The sequence below is a fragment of the Diceros bicornis genome, chromosome 2 (assembly GCF_020826845.1).
Source record: "Diceros bicornis minor isolate mBicDic1 chromosome 2, mDicBic1.mat.cur, whole genome shotgun sequence".
Classification (NCBI taxonomy): Eukaryota; Metazoa; Chordata; class Mammalia; order Perissodactyla; family Rhinocerotidae; genus Diceros; species Diceros bicornis.
Window position 1 is genome coordinate 74097299 of NC_080741.1, and position 17821 is coordinate 74115119.

Genomic DNA, 17821 nt, shown 5'->3' on the forward strand with positions numbered 1-17821 from the left:
TTTTTGGTGAGGAGGACTAGCTCTGAGCTAACATCCCTGCGCATCTTCCTCTACTTTTTAATGGGACGCCGCCACAGCATGGCTTGATAAGGGATGCGTGGGTCCATGCCCAGGACCTGAACCTGCGAACCCTGGGCCGCCAAAGCAGAGCGCACGCACTTAACTGCTTGTGCCACCGGGCTGGCCCCGTAAGATGATTATTATTCACTCTCAGATTTTCTAGTGCCTTACAGAAGAATGTAACAAGATGAATTAACATAATGTTAATCGTATATTATTATAAGTATGGATAGAGGAATTGGAAGCCCATAGGGAGGAATGACCATAAAAATTCCTGAAATTGGTGATGAAGGTGCGGACACTTAAAATAGTTTTGATGATGGCATGGTGATTAGGAAAAATTTTAACCTAATTTTTTCCTAATTAGGAAAAAATATAACCAAATATTCTTAGAAACTTAGAACAATAAAATCCTGAAAATAAATCTAGCAAAAAAGTACAAGGCCTATAAGAAAGAATAAATAAACTTTTATTGAATACATATAAGAAGACAAACTGCTGCACAGGAATACTAGAAGACGCAGAAGTATAAAGAAGTCAGTTCTCCCCAACGGCATGCATACTTTCAATGCAATTCCCATCAACATATTACTCTTTATTTTTTGTAATTTAAGCATTACTCTAAATTTTATCTGGGAAAATAAGTGGATAAGAATAATCAATACAATTGTGGGAAAGGAAAATGAGGAGCACTTTTGATAACAGGTGGGTGTCAAAATCATATTTTAAAGGTATGGTAATGAGAGCTGCCCGTCTTATCTAGCAGAGAAATAGCCAAAGACTAGTGGAAAAATCAGAAGTTTCTTAAAATAAGGAATATACATTAGAATTTATCAAATGAAAAGAGTAGGAAACCATGACTTATTCTATGTATGATATTGAGACAGCTGGCTTTATATTTGGAAAAAAGAGCTATATCCATATATTACAATATATAAACAATTATATGTTTACATACAAAAAATGTAAACATGAAATAATGTTAAAGCAAAAAAAATATGTAAACATGAGAATAGTAGAAAGACATAGAGGAAATATATAGGGAATAAATTGATAGACTAGACTCCATAAAAATCATAAAACTCTCATAACTAAAAACACAATAAAATAGCCAAATGATAAACTGAGAAAAACAGATGCAATACACATGATACACGATGAATTAATAACCTTACTTTATAAAGCAGCTTTTCTTAAACTTTTTCTCAGAATCACTCTACTACTTTCAATAATCATTGAGGACCCCCTCAAAAAACTTTTGCTTATGTGGATTAAATATTTACTATTTTGGAAGTTACATCTGCAACATTTAATATTTATTTTTAATTTATTTCAAAATAACAATAAACTCATTAACAGAAATAATGTTTGTATTAAAAATGTTTTTTCCAAAGCAAAAAAAAAATAGGGAAAAGAATGACATTGTTTTATATTTTGCTAATCTTTGTAATTCATATCTGCTTCCGCATTCAATCTGATGGAGCATCCCACATCACATGGCCTCTGCAACCACGGCTGATGTGGAAAAGAACAAGGAAACTCCAGAAATGCTGGACTTAGCATCATTAAGGCTAGAACCAATGCCAGCAAGTATCTACCTTCAGACTTATTTAAAAAATAAATAAAAAGCAGAAAAAGAGGAAGGCAGGGAGGAAGGGAAGAAGATGAACCCTAACCATTTAAAGCCACCGTGGCTCAAGCATTGGGTCACTTGGTGCTGAAAGCAATCTTAACAGATCGAACTCTCCATATCTAAGTGGTTCCATCTTTGCCTCAATTCCCACACCCTTCTGAAAAGGCTAAAAATAAGGTAAAACCCATGTTTCAGAGCCCATTTGGTGACAGAGGTGGAGCTCAAATGATGTTAGTATGGACCACATCGTCACTACTCTCTTCCCCTACGTTTGTTTGTAGAGGTTAACATGAAGAGGAATTGGGGCTTTATAACTAGGGAAGGAAGAAAGAGTTTAGCTTAGGGATGTGAATTCAAAGGGCAGAATGGAAGAGAATTGGGAAAAGAACATGGTATTCTGTTCCCTGCAGGACCCCTGGAATGGGTTTGAGCTTCTATATTTCAAGATGTAAGAGCCAGAAATAGTGCAACTCTGAGCTCAAGCTGATATGTTTCATGCTTCAGGTAGGGACATAGTACGGCCAGAATCATGGGGGTTGGGGAGGCAGGGGATGCTGCATTCTCCCCACTTCTGCCTAGAACTCCAAAATAAACTGGTTCCCTGTGGTAGACCCTGTGTTACACATTTAGCTAATGTTTCATTTTTCTCTCCCTGGACACCCAGGAAGACTATATTTCCACAGCCTCCCTTGCAGTTAAGTTGGAGCTATGTAACTGGGTTCTAGGGAAATGCATGTGGGCAGACATGATGTATATGGCATCAACAGCTGCCATAAAACTCCCCTGTCCTTCTGTAGTAACCACTGAAGCCACTTGTTTCAGCTGGCAACATCACAATATGGAAAATCCTTGGGTCCCTGAGTCACCATTTAGAGGAAAGCTGCCAAGGAAAGCCACCCAACACAAATCAGACTGTTGTATGAAAGATAAGTAAACATTTGTGGTGTTAAGCCATTAAGACTTAGGGGTTATTTGTTGCTGCAGCATAGTGTAGCTGTCATGACTAATACACACCCCAACAATGAATGTTTCAGATCTGTAGACACGTCCTTGACTTTGATAGTGGAGGTCTGATTGTAAGCAGTGAAGCCTGTTAATTAAGTTACTTCCTGGGCAAAAGATCAGCTATATGAGAATTACCAAGAGAGGAAGAACAAAGCAGACATAGCTAAGTGCTCTGCCATCAAATTGGCTTGTGATAATATATGGGAACCCTTTTAGGAACTCCCAGAAATATTTGTGAGAGGGGGCACTCTAAGAAGAGTTCGTTGCCAACAATCATATGAATGGAGACCAAAGATAACATTGTTTTTGCACACACAGGAAATGTAGTCTTTTTTGATGTCATGGACTAGTATATTGAGATTATACTTGTGTCATGCAAAAAAAAAAAAAAAAAAAATCAAAAGCTGATCTCCGCTCCCTGGTCCAAAAATGATAATCACACTCATCCCCTTTCAAAGCTCTGCTTCAGTGTATCTCAAGAGCCTTGTGATCTCAGGGGAACTATCCAGCTCAAAACAAATAAAAAAGCTTATGTTTCTGGCAAGTTAAAGAGAATCTGTCCTGGAGCAAGTCTCATTCTGCCAAATGGGAATCTACCTCCAACCTACGCCTTGAGAAGAGACTCTGACATTTGTTATACAAGTCAAGCCCGTATTTACTCCTTTGGTAACCAGCTGAGAGACCCCTGAGACCAGTCCAAATAAATGACTTCAAGAAAAGGAATACTCCAAGCAGGAATGATGGCCTGTGGAATGATTGCATCACTGTGCATGACTATAATCCCCTACCATTCACATAAGAGCAATTATTCAGACTCCCCTCTAGATGAGTAGTCCTATCAATCATTTGGTTTGGGTATCAGGAAAGCTTTAATCTTTCATTACAACCACCAGATTGAGTATTTTCTAATTTTTAAAACAAAATAATAGTAGCAACATTGTTGTATATTCCAACCAAACTTATTTGTACAATTTATCAAAAATAAGCATAACCTCTTCCTCTCTCTCCATTTCAACTGATAAAAGCCTTAGAACAAATCCAATGGCTCACATTTGATTCCAGTCCATTAGTCTGCCTACCTCTAAGATAAAGCGCACTAAATTTTTTATTGTGTAGTGCTGAGGGAAATAATCCCACCACTAGAGGACCCACAACATTGAATTATTCATAGGCTTCTTATTTCAAAGTCTATTATAACTCAGGGTGCCTCTGGGACTTAGGTACTTCGTTAACAATTTTGATAGGCCTTCTGCACCTCAGCTGTGGGAAAATGTGTGCTTAAAGGGAGATCATCGGTATTAATGCCAAACCAAGTTTATAATTCCTGTTAAATAAGAGGAGGTATCTTCATAAAGTCAAATGCAAATATTATGATGACCTATTGTATAAGACAATATTTTAGAAGCTCAGTTTCTTCCGTTTTATCACACACCCTTGGGTAAATGTGAAATCTTGAAATGCTTTACCAATTGGGTATTTATGAGGTGTATGTGTGTGAGAGAGAATAACAAATATTTCTCCATAGGTTATTTGATATTGAGAGTAGGATTTTCTAAATCCTCATTTTCTGAAGTGACCTAGAATCAGCAAAGTTCTAGGTGAAAGTCATCCATAAGGCAAGTCAGTTTTATCAAAGTCATCTACTTTTGATATAAACATGTCTGTGTTTTCTGCTCTAGACACATTCTTCCCAGCATGGAGGTGATTCTGAAGTGTGTTTAAGTTATGTCACTGACCATCGGTGACTAATTCACATCTTAAATTGATCTATGTTGCTTAAACATTTCCCATCAGCAGTCATTTTGGTTTAGTTACTGGGTCGTCAATGCTGGTGCAATCAAGGAACCTTTGTTTATGGTCAGAGCATTGCCGAGTTCTGATTAACTGAATCTACTTAAAATCAGATTGTTCTCAATATTAAGTATGTGTTGACAAGAGTACAGACTACACAGAGCTCTTTTGCTATGAAGTAAGATGGACTATATTTGATATGTTATATGATACATAATAATTTTGTCCTGTTCTAAATAGTGGATTTTATAAATAAAATGCCCAAAACACAATACCAATCTCTAAGAAAAGCAGAAAAACATGTTCACATTTACACTGGACAGTTTTTGCAAAGTGCACAGCTGTGAATTTCACATTCACATGAAATGATCTTTTCTACGCAGGACCTGAAGGGTGTCCACTGTGGCCTAGCCTGAGGTCTGCACACCATGGATGACCTCACCCTACCTTACCTTATGGCAGAAGCATCTCTTGATATTCTCCTGTGTGGTAAGTTTGAGAGGGCAGAAATGGAAATATATACGTACAGGAATGTGGATTCTACCCAGGGAAGACTGGATGCTGACAAATTTTAAATGGTCTTCTGTAACAAAAAAACTTTTAGTGCCTAAGAATTCACATTATCATGTAAATTACCATGGTAGTGATATCATAACAATGATAATAATGAGAATTAACTTTTATTGAGCAGTTTACTTACTACTTACCAAGCACTATCTATCTCATTTAATCCTCATTACATTCTGTGAGGTAGCTATGACAATTATCTCCCATTTTACTGACCAGGAAACCAAGCTTCAGCAAGAGAAGTAATTCATCTACAGTCAACATGGTCTAAAGGCCTGAGCCAGCTTTGCACCCAGGCAGTTTGGCTCCAGAAGTCTTAACTATTGTGGTAACCTTGAAAGTGGTCCCCCAATAATCTGCACCTCTGGTAGTCACACCCTTCTGCAGCCCCCTTCTACAGGAATCCAAGCTAGCCCTGTGTAATGACAAAGATTCTCTCCTTGACCAAACTCTAGCCAGGCTCCTCTGAGCTCCTTCTCAACTAGGCCTCAACCTTGGCCTATAAGGACTTGAACAAAACATTAACACAGTTTCTAACAGCTCAAGGCCACATCCCCCCTTAAAGTGCTTGCCTGAGAAAACTCAAGGCTGCCAGATGAATTTACTGTTTGTTCCAGCCATCTCCTGCCTGAAGCTAGGACTCCTGTCTCCCAGCCTCTGTGGGAGAGGAAGAGCCTAAATTCCATGAGCACCAGTTAGCAAACTCAGATGGGTGTCACATGGACCAACCCCTGCTTCTTGCTTTTCATAATTTTTCACTTCCCTGACTCTACTGAGACCCTGATCACATGCCCCCCTTTATTCCCTCTCTCTTTAAAACACCCAGTCACCTCTACAACAAATCAAAGTTAAGTTCAATTTTATATGGACTCTTTTCCCTATTGCAATAGTTGTAGCTGATTAAAATCTGTCCTTACCCCTTTAGATGGTCTCCAGCTTTGGCAATAACCTGTTGGATTCAGCAGCAGAGAGGCAGAGTGACTTGCAAAGCTGGATCATGAAAGGCCTTGTAGCATCCACTTTGGTCTCCAGAACACTCGCCCTTGGAGATCTGAGCCACCAAGTCCAACTGCCTTGAAGCCACCATAATCGAGGGACTATGTGAAAAGATGATGGGGAGAAGGCCTGAGACAACATGGAGAGAGAGGCCTCCAGCAACTCAAGTCATCCTGTCTCGGCAGATACAAGTCGTTCCCTCTCAGCCTTGCCCACATTGCAGATTTGTCAGCAAACTAGTTGATTGTTGTTTGCATTAAGCCACTAAGTTTTGAAGAGATTTGTTACGCAGTGATAGATAACTAGAACAGCCACTGCCAAGTACAGGCTCTTTCCACTCTCCCGGGATGCCTCTCTTTCTTCCTAGTACTCAATGCTAAAGGTCCTCTTCAGGCTCTTTGCCCCACCTCAGCTCACCCACAGACACACATACCAGGCCGAATGGAGAGGAAAATCGACTAAACACCAAGCCCATCGCCAGTCATAAAGGAGGTAAAAGTAACAAAAGAGAAAAATACCTGCTATTTCAAATGAAATGTTAATGCATATAGGAAACTCTTTTCTACTTCTTAAAGGACATATACTACCAACAATATGTTGGCTGATTTCTATTTGCTGGTGAGAATTTTCTTTAAAAAATAATTCTTAATTTTGTGTAGAAAGACACCAGTTTCTCTTACAAGGACAAAAGTATAAAAAACTTTAATGGTTTTATGTTTACATTTAAATATATTCAAATATGTTAAAAATCAGCTTGCTTGTACCGTCAGTAATCTACGTAGGTGATGTGGTTCACTATATGGAAGACTTTCTTCATCTGGATAAGATTTCTAACACTTTAAACTCGAAATTATTGGTGAAACAACAGAAGTCACATTAATCCCACATTCTGGACCATTAGTTGCAAAATGAGACAAAATTGAAATAAAATTCTAGTCAGGGCTTCCAAGAGTCATGATCCTGGAGGGAAAAGGAGCCTTCGCTCATGTAAACCATGACTCCTGAACTTGATTCACATGGCACTCGGAGTCCTCAGACCCCTGAGCATTTATTAGTCTGCACTCAATTCACTGGAAACTCGCCGATGCCTTTGGCAGTAGCTTGGGTGCTTTGCTTTGTCTTGCGCTTGACAGGGTGTTTGGTTGTTCCCTTACAAAACATTATACCTTGTGAATCTCATTGGCTCCCATTCCCGCGCTGCAGAATGTGTGATGGGCCTCCATGATTTGCCTCAATTTGCGTCAGTTTGCCTCCTGTTTGAAGCTAGTTAGTCCTCTGACCCTGTTGTTGATGCCTTCACACGACCTACCTTAAGGTCAAATCTGGGATCCAGAATCACTGCAAGCAGAATGTGGAAGGGCTGCTCTGGGAGTGGCTGAGAGCTTGCAATGCCCCTTACCAACTTGCAGGCTTTAAAGAAAGGCTCAGTTGGGAGATCGAAGGGTTTTAATTCCAACAACTGGACACAATAGGTAACAACGTTTTTCTCAACATGCAATTTAACCACTGGCCAAAAGAAAAGGAAAAAATAAATCAGCCTTTATCCCTGAAACATAAACTGAGACTAACAAAACAATCACATACATAACTGGCAGGGCTCAAAAGCCCTGGACTTTTCAGAAGATTTCACATATTTGCTCTTATGGATCCCCTATCTACTAATACATTCTTACCAGTCACAGCATGTATGCCAGGTTTGGCTTCAGTAAATATAGCCACATAAACATATATTAGCATAACATGACATTTTAATTATAAAAATGATAGGTTTTTAGTAATTCATAAACAAAGCATAGAAGTATTAGGTAATAAATATCTTCACTGCAAATATATGTGTACAGTTACTAGATGAATTTTCTATATACATATAGATTATACATTTTAATAAACATTCATCACATTTTTCATCGATTCTGAATAAGTGCTGGCAATGCTGTCAACGGCTGTGAACTTTTATGAGATCTAAGCATGTAATTACCCAAATCCAGCCTAAGCAAGGCCAGCCCATCTTGTAATACCGTATGACAAAAAGTTAGTGAGGGCCCACATCAGCATTTATGCCAACGATATCCCGGCAAAATGCCCCTGGGGGAGAGGCTCAACTCCTTCAGAAATGCCCAAATCTTCTGACAAAGTGGCTTCATTTCACCAATATGATTTCTTCCTTAAGGTAGAAGTTTTATTTCCTCCTCTGGCTTACAAAAGCAAGTAAAAGGAGATAGAGCTAGGGTGGTGCAGGGCTTAAAATAGGAAATTTGGGGGCCGGCCTGTTGGCATAGTGGTTAAGTGCACTCCGCTTCGGTGGCCCAGGGTTTGCAGGTTTGGATCCCAGGTGTGTACCTACATACTGCTTATCAAGCCAAACTGTGGCAGGCATCCCACATGTAAAGCAGAGGAAGATGGGCACGGATGTTAGCCCAGGGCCAATCTTCTTCACAAAAAAAAAAAAAGGGGGGAAAGTTGTAGCTCATTATCCAAAATCCCTGCAATACATGTATCTAGGCCTGGGGAGGTGAAAACTCCTACAGCTACTCCTTTCTCAGAGACAGGAACGCGTTCCTCATCTTACCTGGCAGTGTTTCTCCAATACTTGCCATTCCCTCCCCCAACCCTAGGCTCAGGGAATGATTAGAAAACAGCAGGTGAAGGCAAGACTATGATTTCGGTATCTCTGTTGTCTCAATGACCAAATTCAGAGCAAAAATTTTGAAAATTTATACTCCTGGTTATAGAGGGCCCAAGCATGAATATATTCTTAATTCTGAAGAAGCATAACCCTTCTGGTACAAAAAGAACATAAATCAATTCATAAAATGCAAAGTTTATGTCCATGTTTGTCCAAATGGGAAAGAAGAAACAAAGCAATAGAAGACAGTCTGTGACCCCAACCACATTAAATAAAAATACAACTGCTTTATGGTAGGACAATTACATGAGAGCTAAGTCAGACATTATTAGTGACATCATCCAAGTAGGAGAGAAGAAAAAAGACTTATCTGCACTCTAGGCAATTCCTAAAATTTTCCTCCCAATATTCTCCCAAAATCCAAGATTCTTATTGCAACATCATCTTTATTCCTACACCAAATTTACAAAAGAAGCTTCCCAAATTAGCCATAGGACCTTTGGCATTTTTTTGGACCACTATTGCATTCACTCATATATTCAACAAATATTTAGCAAATGCTTTCTAAGCATGAGACACAGAATAGATACAAAAACATATATGACAATTATCTCACCCTTTAAAAAGAGATTTTATAAAATGACTACAACTACCTGTCATATTAGTAAGACAAACAAAAAAAAGATAGCTGTCAGGTAAGGTAAAAGTGTGCATGAGTGTTTCCCCAAAAGACATTCTTAAACTTTCCTTTAAATTCCAGTGCTTCTATCACATTGAAATATGCAGTAACAAAGCTAAAACTTATAAACTGCACATGGTCACATAAAACCTTTGAACTTAAGTGTCTTGCAGAGTACTGAGTATTTAAGTTATTTTTCCAACATCGTTAAATTTCACCCAAGCCATTCATATTTCCTATAATAGGCTCCTAATGACTAAGGTGAGTTAGTATAAGTTATTATCCTTCCTTACAAGAAGGTCAAGGTCTAGAATAGCAGCTTAGGCTGCCAGAGAATCACCCAGTAACTGATTTAGCCAAGACTCAAATGCCTATCAATAGATTCCATATTCAATGATCCTTTGACACATGCCTTCTTGGTCATGCACCATTTAAAGCTTCATGGTATATATTCCAAATTCAAGAAGATCAATTCCATCATACCAAAACCATCTGACCCTCCCCATGAATCTACTGGCACCTTCTATTAACTGTTTTTCAGGTGTCCACCCTGCAGCCAGAGTAAGCCTTTCCAAAGGCAACCAACCAGTCTTGCTGCTGCAGAAAACCAATTTGACAATTCCTCCAAAAGCTGACCATAGAACTGCCATGCGATCTAGCAATTCCACTCCCAGGTGTATACCCAAAAGAATTGAAAGCAGGGTCTGAAACAGACATTTGTACACCAAAGTTCATTGCAGCGTTATTCACAATAGCCAAACGGTAGAAATAACCCAAGTGTCCATCAACAGATGAATGAATAAAGAAAATGTGATATATCCACACAATGAAATATTATTCAGCCATAAAAAGAAATGAAATTCTGATACATGCTACAATATGGATGAATGTTGAAAACATGTTAAGTGAAATAAGCTAGACATCAAAGCACAAATATTGTATGATTCTACTCACATGAAATATCTAGTATAGGCAAATTCATAAAGACAGAAAGTAGATTCTTCAATTCAAATTTATGAATTTGCCTATTCTAGATATAGGGGCTGGAGGTGTAAGAAATGGGGAGCCATTGTTTAATGAGTACAGATTTTCCTGTTTGGGGTAATAAAAGTTTTGGAAATAAATGGTGGTTGCACAACATTGTGAATATAATTAACACCACTAAATTGTACCCTTAAAATAGCAACTTTTATGCTGTATACACTTTACCACAATAAAAAAATTAATCAAATACCAAAAAAAAAAAAAAAAAAGGAACCAGTCTTACTAGGTGATTCCTCTTCTTAAGCCCCTTCCATTGAAGTAATTAGAATGAAGACTACATTGATAACATGGTCTAAGGGTTCTACAAAGTATGGCCCTCCCCATCTCCATGGCCTCACTGAGTACCACTCCTCTTTCTACTCTCCACTCCTTACAATCCGGCTTCCTCTCAGTCCCTTGAAAGCATTATGTTCCTTCTCTTCATAGGGCCCTTGCACATGAGAGGTCCTCTGTTTGTATCATTCTTCTCTATCATCTTCTCCTAGTTAACACCTACTCACCCTCCAAATTTCAGCTTAATTCTCATTTTTTAGGGAAGCTTTCCTGATCTGACAAGTCAAATCCTCCCATTCTGCTCTCAATTAAAAAAAAATATGTCTCCTTTATAGTACTTATTGTATTTTAGATTTATTTTTATTTACATGGTTTTTGGTAGCCAGCTTCCAAGATGGCACCCAATGATCTCTGCCTCCTTGGAATGGTACCCTGTGTAGTCCCCTGCTCACTATTCCAGGGTTGATTTGTATGACAAATAGGACATGGCACAAGTCACTTCGCAGGTTTGGTTTTAAAAGACTGTCACTTCTATCTTGGCCTCTCACTCTCTGTCTCTCTGCCTTTATGTCTCTCTCTCGTATCACTTGCTCTGGGGGAAGCTTTATCATGAGCAGCCCTTTGCAGAGGCTCACACGGTGACGAACTGAAGCCTCCTGTTCACAGCCACGTAAGTGAGCTTGGAAGTGCATATTCCAGTCCCAGTCAAATCTTCAGAGACTGCAGCCCTGGTCAACAGTTTGACTACAACCTCATAAGAGACTTTGAACCAGAACCACCCAGTAAGCCACTCCCAGTTTCCTGACCCTTAGAGACTGAATAAAGTAATAGATGTTTGTTGTTTTAAACTGCTGGTTTGGGAGTAATTTTTTATATAGGAATAGATAACTAATACATGATTATTTGATTAATATTCCCCTATCAAATTCAAAGAGGGCAGAAACTGTTCCTTACTGTGCTCACCAATGCCTACTGCAGTATTTGACATATAGTAGACACTCAATAGATATTTGTTTACTGAATGAATAAATTAATGAACCCCAATGACCTCACAGGTCTACTAGAAAGGAAGTAGAAAGCTTACATATCTTACATTGCATTGGATGTCATGGGTCATTCAGCAGCAAGCTTCATTGACATAACTTTAAATGTAAACGACACTTCATTCACAAGCAACCCAGGAAAGAAAAATCAGTACTCATATTTTTAATTAATCTACCATGCAACTTGACAACCTGAAAAAAAGTAAATTTAGATAATTTTAGATGGAATGGAGAATAGGAAAGAGGGACCATTGCAAACAATGCAGTCATTCCTTCAGTGAAATGGAAGCCAATGGAACTCATCAGAGGGTTGAAGAAAATGAAAAGGACAAGGTGAAAGTGAGGTAGAAACTTATTTGGGAGAAACATACTTTCTGTCCATCTCTGTGACTGACAGGTTTCTCATGAAAATAGCTCAAAGCCAACTGATGCATTTTTACTCCTTTAATGCCAAGATAATTTTTAAATGATTTTCCAGATCCAAGGATGATAGTTAAATAGACAAAGAAGAAAAAAAAATTGATCACATTAAATAAGACATGGAAAAGAACTGCTTTAACATGAAACTTGACATTGAGCCATTAGAACAAGAAGCCACAGTCAGACACCAAAACATCAGCATCTGTTTCCCTCGAAGAATAGTGTTACCAGTTCAACAGCACATAACACAAACATTTAAACCAGCTTCTCATCCAAGCAAGCATGGATCTCTCCTGGCCTCCTCCATTGGACCAACTAACTCCCTGAACATGTCTTAGATCAATGGAATATGAAAGCATACTACACAGAGATTAAAAAAAAAGAGAGAAGGGGCATATAATTTGAGATTGGGAACATCCGAGCAAAATCCTTGAGAGATAATGAAAGTAGGATTGGGACAGAAAGCTTGAAGTTACAAAAGAATTAGAAAATGGCAGAATGGATGGCACCCATGGGTAATGTAATGTATTTGTACTCTCTCACTACACACTGATTTCCATAGTGTACATTTTCATGTGTACCTGGTGCTTACTTCAAACATGTTTATTGTGGGGAGGCCCAAAGACTGACAGCCCAATGTATATAGGTTCCTCTGTGCCCCAAATTGCTATATTCCCACTGCATGCCAATAAAAATGGTCAAGTTGGGACAAGATTTGAAGCACAGAATGTTAGAGAGAGAAAGGATATTACATCTTATTATTTTTACGTTCATGTTTTTAGAGGAAAAAAACCTGAGACACAAATGCCAATTCCCCTGTGTTATTTCTCTAGTCCCTATTCTGATTACTTCCCATCATCTGACTCTATGAGAATGTCTCCTTTGAAGGAACATGTAGCCAGCACGTGGAAAGCGTTAAAAGCCAGGCTGAGGGATTCAGACATAGATCAGTGAGGCATTGAAAGCATTGAGGCAGTTTAGCAAGGATGTATCAGCTATGAGGTAGGGGGATTATTCTGAAAGCAATATGGAAGGTGAGCTAAAAAAAAAAAAAAGAAAGAAAGAAAAAAGAGGAGGATTAAAGCAATTAGGGTTGGGAAGAGGAAAGTAAGCAACAAAAAATGACTTGGGGCAACTTAAAAAAAAAGAGAGCAAGAAGTAACTTATTGAAAGAATATTTGGTAGGTAAGTCATAAAGTCCAAGAGAAAGTTGAAAGACCAAGCTTTGGAAAGGCCCTGAACCAAAGTAGCCCTGGAAATTCAGGAAAGTGAGAATTCAGGGCACTGTCTTTAGGCCAGGCCAGTGGGAAGAATCAGGATCAATTCTTTTCCTTCTTTGAGTCACTCTCAGGGATCAAACTCCCATGAGAGCTTGGTTTGCATATTGACTGCTTGGATAGGAGAAGGAGAGCATCCTGACTTGACCGTCCCTTCAAGATTTGAAGTGTTTTCCCCTTAACTTTATAAAGGACATTGGATACTCCTTTTTAAAGTTAAAAAGGATACTAGGCAAATTAAATGGCTGCCCATACGCGGACTAGCAAGACAGCTTGTCTTAACTCAGTCCTAAGGGGATGGGAAATGACTGAGGGTAGAGGCCAAGCCCAGGGTTACATCCAGCATGCTTCCTATTGTCTAACCTCAAAATCAGTTTTGATGCATACTCTGACAGTAACGATTGTCCTCAGCACAGGTGGCAGGAAAGTGACTTATGCACTCCTAAATCCCCACTTCATATGCCTTAGATTACTGTCACATGAACAGTCAAGTCAAATGCATCCAGGTCCTCCTGCCAGGTGCCATCAGGTGGGCTGTCAAGTGCTGTCAGCTGTCACTTTCCCTTTCTTCCTTATCTCCTCCAAGTGGTGGGATGTGACACTGGTAAATGTTCAGTCTTACTAGGAATGAGCCTGCCCAGTGCACAAGAAAGCAGAGAGACTGCAGAGTTGTTACTTGGTCCTGTTTTCTGCAAAACAAGCTGGTTTGTAGTCAAGACCAGGGAAAATGCCCAAAACACTCTTCACCCTCATTCACGGAAGAGCGATCATCCCTGAAAGAGAGAAGAGACAAAGGTTGTCAAACACAGCCAACAACATTTGCATAGCCCTAAAGCTACAGATCTCAAGAGCCCCCAAACACGCTCACCAACATGTCCCATCACCCTGTGTATATACATCCTTCTGGAAAGTGATCTCAAGTGATCAGGAGAGGAAGCTGAAACTTTGTCTCCAACTGACTTTATAAGAGAGGATTTCAGAAATTTTTCTTAGTATCTAAAAATGTTTATTTAAAAAAAGAATAAATAAAACAGCATTTGTGTGAAAACAGAATAAAGAAAAAAGAACGAGGTTTAGGTAAACCTTTTGTGTTTTTTTTCTTCCAGAGAAAGAGAGACACCCTGTGGATTTCAGAGAGAGCCCAATGTAGCTCAGTTTACTTGAATATTCCATAAAGGAAAAATATTATTTCTTAAGAAGCTGGCAGCAAAATAGAGCACAAAGACAGATAAAGAGGAAGTTCAAGTGACCAGCACAGATGAACCAAGATCTATAGCTTCATGGCATTGAGCAGAAATTCCTCTGGGACTGTTTTCCCTACTGTGTGGCAAACCAATGAAGAATGTGCAGGAACCATACAGATTTATAAATTTGAAAGCAAAAGGTTGGAGAAAGTCAGAGTTCCGGGTAAGTCCCATGTTCCCCCTCTTAATACTGATATGTTTGCAGAGACTAACCTAGAAGCAGAGCCAAGGGAAAGATTCCCCCTGGAAAGCAATTCTGAGTCCACAGCTCCCCTTGTATCCCTGCTTTGGGGACTACATGGCAGGACCATTAGGGGATGCAGTAAATATACTTCCCATCAGGTCCCACGTAACAGATATTTTGATTTGATTTGAAGCAGTGCTGCAGAGAATGGAACCTGGTTTGAACCTGATCTCATCTGACACGTACAAAGATGTAAGAAGAGAAAGCAATTTAGTCTGCAGCTCTCTCTAGTCATGCCTGGGAAATAATTGCAAAGAGAGGCAAGACAGCGCAGAGCCTGGAGGGGGCACTGGGGCAGGCAGGGAAGAAGAACAGATGGTCTTCAACACTGAGCTCAACACTGAGCACAAATGAAAATGAGCCATGTGCTTCCAATGGAATCTGTTTTGGTATCTCATCTGCAGCTACGAGAGGCACTGAATGCTGTGTGATTTAAACACTGCCCCAAAGACCTGCAAAATAAAGGAATGTGCATACATGCATACACGCCATGAGCCCCCTGCCACTATTTTCCAAGAGAATTCATAGTGTGTGATACTATGCTAGGCTGGTCAGCTTCTCCTTTTCTCCCTCCTTGAGAAACTTGCTATCTAGACCTAGAAATCAGTTTGTAAATATAAAGCAAAGCCAAATAATGTGCAAACACGTGAATATGCACATTCTTGCACTTAGAGACAAGTGCAATAACACAGAAACTAGGGCTGAGAGAAACAGTCCTATGACTCCTATCACTGATTTAAAAAAAGAAAGCAAAGTGGATCAGAGAGTTCATGTGGCTGTGCTAAAGTCAGACAGCAAGAAATGAAACTCAGGTCTCTGTCCTTAGTCTAACATGGTTTCCATTACAAAATGTGGGAAGCCATTCCATGCTCAGACACAGAAAGGCATTTTCTTTATAAAAATCATACAAAACCTCTAGATGTTCTTTAAGCCTGCTTGCTGTATGTGAAAAATTATGAATAAAAAAAAACTTTAACAGATGTACCAGAATTTATATATCTTATATATCCAAAGACACCTACTCTTTAAGTGGTGATTCTAGAAAGCCAGTGGAGTTGCTATGGTTTGCCACATTGGGAAATTTCACTCTAGACACTGTCATCAGAGTCAGTATTGAGTGACACAATAAAACCATTCTCATGACTTTAAAGTCATATGTTGCATTTGTCAGTACCATTCAGAAAAAGAATTCATCTCAGATAGTTCAAATGAAAAGATTTTAAGGACGAGGTAACTTAAAGAGGTGAGGGCAAGGTTAAGGATGATGAGGTACCCATAGACTAGAGACGTTCCCAGTGCTGAGACTGGGAAGCCATTGGGTGACAGTACAGGGGAGGAAATAATGTTACTCAAGTCCAGTGAGAGATACAACCGTGGAGACTTTGCCACCTCAGGGAAACCATAGTCTTGGAAGGTCTTATCTCTTAACAGAGATGCACTGTTAAAGCAGTGTATCCCAACCTCTCTCTCCTCCTGCCTGCCAATCTTCTGCTAGTGCCTCCCAATGGAAACGAGCTGACAAGGAAGCTGGGGTGATCCCATCCACAAGGACCCACATCAAGGCAGAGATATTGGCTTTAGTGGGACAGACAGCAAAAAACTGGGACGCACATCATTTCTGAATTGAAATGAGTTGATTATCCACCTTTTCTACCATCCTAAATTACTGCTGCTTCTAAAAGCCATACTCAGTCCAGTTCGCAGGGAGTAACTGCCCCTAAGTTTAATTGTTTTGTTTTTTAATTCTTCATGTACATTAAAAGCCATATCTGGCATGAACTGAACAGAAATATTTTGTTGACTGGTGGTCACAATTCCAAATGAATGATCCACTCCTCTAGTTCTAAATGAATTAATCGTAAGTACTGTACATAAAGTACTCATACAGGAACTAGCATGTAAGTTCTTAATAAGGCTTTTGTACTTCTGGTTTTTACTGCAGGCCATTGTACTTGAAGTGAATCATTTCAAACAAAATGAATTAGCACAGTCTGGCAAGTAGGGCCCTTCCCAGCCCGTTCAGCCATCATTTCTGGAAGGTCATCAATGCTGGTCTGGCGTCTTGGAGTTAATCTGCACTGCCAGTTTCTGCAGTACTAGAGAAGTATGCCATGTTGAATGAAGTCCTTCCAAGTGTTGGTCATCATGGACAAAGGGTGCTTTTGTCACAACCAATTTGTAATGGAATAAATGGCATGGAAGGAACCAAGGATTCAGGGACTTGGTTCTCATTCTAGCTCAGTTTGATCTTAAATAAGCCACTTAAACTCTTGAGGGGTAAAACTCCTCATCTCAAAAGTAAGCAAGTTGAAAAAGACTTCTGAATGCCAAACTTTTTTGTTTCAGTAGAACCGTGTTATCTAAAATACTATAGGGACAAGTAACTGATAAAACACATAGAGGCAGCATTGCTCTGGCTGAAGAAGGCTGAAGGAGCCTGGAATACTTTTCACCTTCCCCCTTTTCCAGGAGCTCAAAATTCCCTAGGAGCACAGTAGAAAAACCCCAGAACAGGATGACTACTGAAGGCCCGTTTCTAATCTAATTTCTTCAAAGATTAGTTTTCCAAAATTTTATGGGGGTATGGAAGGGGAAATGCTTAATTTTGCTCTCATAAAGCATAAAATCTAGCAGCAAACTTTTATAGACTACAGTGCAAATGGTATAATAAGTTCATTGTCCCATAGTGTCTGCTACATAATTGTGTTCATTCCCTTTGTGTATTTTAGTAATGAGAGTATAATTGTCAGCGCTAATAATACATATAGTCTCATTACTGTCACTCCTATTAGTATGCTTTCACTCCAGCCTATATATACACAGTGTGTTCTACTTTCCCTCTCATTGAAATACATAAATATTTCTCCTTTCTAGCATCCAGATTTCAGTCCAATTTCTGACAGTTACCATGGCTAATCA

At 39.3% G+C, this 17821-nt stretch overlaps 1 long non-coding RNA gene across 1 annotated transcript in view; it reads left to right on the forward strand.

Moving 5' to 3' along the window:
* Window positions 1-14816, forward strand: part of LOC131418761 (uncharacterized) — an 88195-nt gene extending 73379 nt beyond the window's left edge. Inside the window, exons 4-5 of the long non-coding RNA XR_009223031.1 lie at window positions 4873-4978; window positions 14521-14816. This is a non-coding gene — a long non-coding RNA (uncharacterized LOC131418761). The remainder of the gene's footprint in view (window positions 1-4872; window positions 4979-14520) is intronic.
* The last annotated feature ends 3005 nt before the right edge of the window (window positions 14817-17821 follow it).